Raw genomic sequence first — 3,333 nt, 5'->3', positions numbered from 1 at the left:
GAACTTAAAATACATTTTTGGTTTACCTTTCAGCATACTGACCGGCAAAATGCGCAAGGCCAAAGAACCGGATGCGGCAAATTTTTTATTGTAACCAGGTGTCGATTTGCTAGTGATGGTGACCATAGTACATGCATGATGTTATTTCAAACGAATTTGACGAAAAATAAAAAGTAAACAACAAATAATTTGAATTTTTATCATCATTTCCTGTTTCCATAAGATCCTCTTAGTGTTCATCTCAGAATTCATTCGCGTCATAAGAAAGTCTTATAAATTTTGATGATTTTTCTTATGGCGCCACTTCATAAAAGAATCTTATGGCATGTATAATAGTATTTTTCTGAGTGACTACCCTTGCACGAGTGTGAGAATCAGTTTTTTTAATGTTTTGATTGCTACGTCACAAACGCTCTTGAGCGTCTCGACGTTGGTGTCGCCATTCATCGACGACTTGCAACGTTTCATGTTATTTAAAAAATCTCGATCATAGCACCCTTTTATTTACGCTTTTTCTTCCTGACGCGTAGTACTGTGACATCATGATTTCTAAATTTTAGTTTGCGTCCCAAACATTCCTTCTAATAAGTTTCTATGGCTTCATTTGGACGGAAGAGTGCCTAACCGGGATAGCGCACGGCACCCTTCCAAATAAACGAATTTCAAATAAAAATCATTTGGACGCCTAATACTTGACTCCGTGATGGCGTCGCGTTACGTCACAATCGTTCATAAACAACTGTACGGAGACAACGAACTAATACTAACACTCAGAATAAAAACAACCCAAAATTAAGAACGCCCGGGCATCAAAACAAAGTTTAGCTGCTGTTCTTAATTTTGGGCTGCTGTCAACACCCCAAAATAAAAGTTCACAGCTTGAACTGACTGCCCCAAAAATTTATCGTTCGGAATTTGTTGCGTTTCTTGTCGATATGCCGATTTCTTTTGTCAAAAACTTATTTTTTTCGGTTGAAAAAGGAGTGAAAAATTATTGGTAAGCTATAAAACATTGGGTACATTCATTATATTAGTAAATAGTGTAAATAAAAACAATTTATTTTTATTTTCAGCTACATCAATTGTTGGAATTTGGAAAAGATTGGAGGAAGTTGCAGCAACGGACCAACAAATGGAACGGGGATACCACAGAAATATAAAAGCTATAGGTGAGTGTAGAATAATTTTTTAACTGAAGATTTGTACCATGCAGTTGAATGGAGATTATTTTCAATATTTAATATTATCAATTTCATTAACAACTCAATAAATATGACGTACCTTTGTACTCGATCATTAAATTGCACATTAATTCTAATACTTTTCTTCTTCTTTGTTTTCCATTCTCATTACAGAGTTCGAAAAAATTCACCTTGGGAATTATAGATAAGACACCATTAAAACACAATGAGTTAAAAACTATTTCAAATCATAATAAAAAAAACTTGAAACAACGCATTTGTTTTCTTTTTTTATTAATATATGTCCATTTTAAATGCTATGAACATCAAATAAATATCGTTTTCTCGTCAGAATGGCTTTCTCGATTTTGGGGTGTGAGAAAGAGCTTGATTCTCAAGTTTGGGAAAACCCCTCTAAACTTATTTTCGTCGGGAGCCAGTTTCATCCGATTTTGCGGCATCTCAACTTGGTTTTGGGTTGTAGCCGCTTAGAGTGAAAGTTTTTGGTTGTCCCTACCTATAGATAAATCACATAAATAGCTCACAACTCATACCACATCGAAAACAATTTCAACTGTTTGTCTGCCTACTTTAGAGCAAGTTCACTGGTGTTGGGAAAAATTGGTAGAAATTGTGAAACTTTTAGCACATTTTGAAAACTTTACCATGCAAAAACATTTTCAAAATCTGCGGCCTTCAAGATTTTTTTACAACACGTGTTCTATTTTCGCATGCTATGATGCAGAAACAGAAATATTTCTATCACATACGGCTGAAATAAAAACAGTGATGTAAAAAATACAACGCCCAGGGATATTGAAAACATTTTTACATGGGAAAATTTTCAAAATGTGCTACAAGTGTCAAAATTCCTACCACTTTTTCCCAACACCGGTGAACTTGATCTTAAACTTTTTGGTGCCGCAGCAAAAACTAATCGATCAATGGTCACTTCGTCTCAACTCTACCACCAGCATTTAGGAACTTTTAATACCAGGCGCTTATTTTTCCTAGTTACTGTACACTCGAATCGGAGATACAAACAACCTGGTTTTTGACATTTCTGAAGCACATTTGCTTACGTATTTACGAGAAAAAAAAACGTAACGTTTGAAACCAGAACAAACCAAATAATAATACCGTATACTTTACCTGTCGTGGAAGAATGATCCTAATGAATTAAATTCGTATGAAAAAGTACTTTACTTACATGTCGATTGTCATTCAAAGGTTAAGGAGTATTGTCAACTTCAATCAGTTACCTGTTAAAAAAGAAATACCAATTTGATTGTAAAAATTCAGAAAAACTACTTCAAATTATTAAATTTAACAGATAAAACATAAAACACAACAAGACAGTTAAACATCTTGTACGGAATTAGAGAAATTGTGCGTATAGCATTTGAATTTAATGACATCAAGGTTACATGTTTGATAAATTGATCCTCTGTGAATAAAACCAATTCTACACTTAAAGGACGAAGAAAAAAAACAAAATTCAAAACTAAAATAAGACCACGAACTAAATTTTTAATGGAAGGACGCTTATAAGATTGTTCAGCTTTTGAAGTTCCATTCTTAATTGTTTATTTTTAAACACAAATACATACCTGATAATTTATATTTTCTTGCATTTTTTTTGCTTTTTGAATTTCCCGCAACTACCTACAAACATACATATATGTATTTATGTACTGCAAATGTTCTACGCCCATGCGTCCGCAACCGCTGCGTAAGTGAAACTTAATTTGTACTAACTGAATCAACATTCCACACACTTCCCATAAGTCCAAGTCCTAGTTATGAATCGTATCTCATGCTTGTTCTGGCTTGTTCAATTTTAGCAAGCCGGTATGTGACTGGTTCGAGATATTTCTATTTACTGTACTGGAAGCTAGAACGGACTTATCTGAATCGACAGCTGATCTGAATCCATCATATTCGATCGGAAGAACGTGTCGCCTGTCCAAATTGGGCGGAACGGAATGCGATCGTGACAGTTAGTTAGCTGTTTTATGAGCAGTTTTTTTAAATAGAATGAAGCAAGTGCTTGTTTTCGTAGTGCAAGCAAATAAAACAGTAATTAAAATTGATACCAATCGAACGTCTCTCTACACTGGAGGTTGAGCGGAATAATTCAGGAGTTGCTAAC

The 3,333-nt window shown here is 34.4% G+C and overlaps 1 long non-coding RNA gene across 1 annotated transcript; it reads left to right on the top strand.

The window, feature by feature from the left end:
* Positions 1–802: 802 nt before the first annotated feature.
* On the top strand, positions 803–1,496 carry LOC129741728 (uncharacterized). The gene is made up of 3 exons (XR_008736485.1): positions 803–997; positions 1,074–1,169; positions 1,356–1,496. It is a non-coding gene; the product is annotated as an uncharacterized LOC129741728 (long non-coding RNA).
* Positions 1,497–3,333: the final 1,837 nt, after the last annotated feature.

The sequence above is a fragment of the Uranotaenia lowii genome, chromosome 1 (assembly GCF_029784155.1).
Source record: "Uranotaenia lowii strain MFRU-FL chromosome 1, ASM2978415v1, whole genome shotgun sequence".
In the NCBI taxonomy this organism is placed as follows: Eukaryota; Metazoa; Arthropoda; class Insecta; order Diptera; family Culicidae; genus Uranotaenia; species Uranotaenia lowii.
This window is presented reverse-complemented; position numbering and strand designations above follow the sequence as displayed.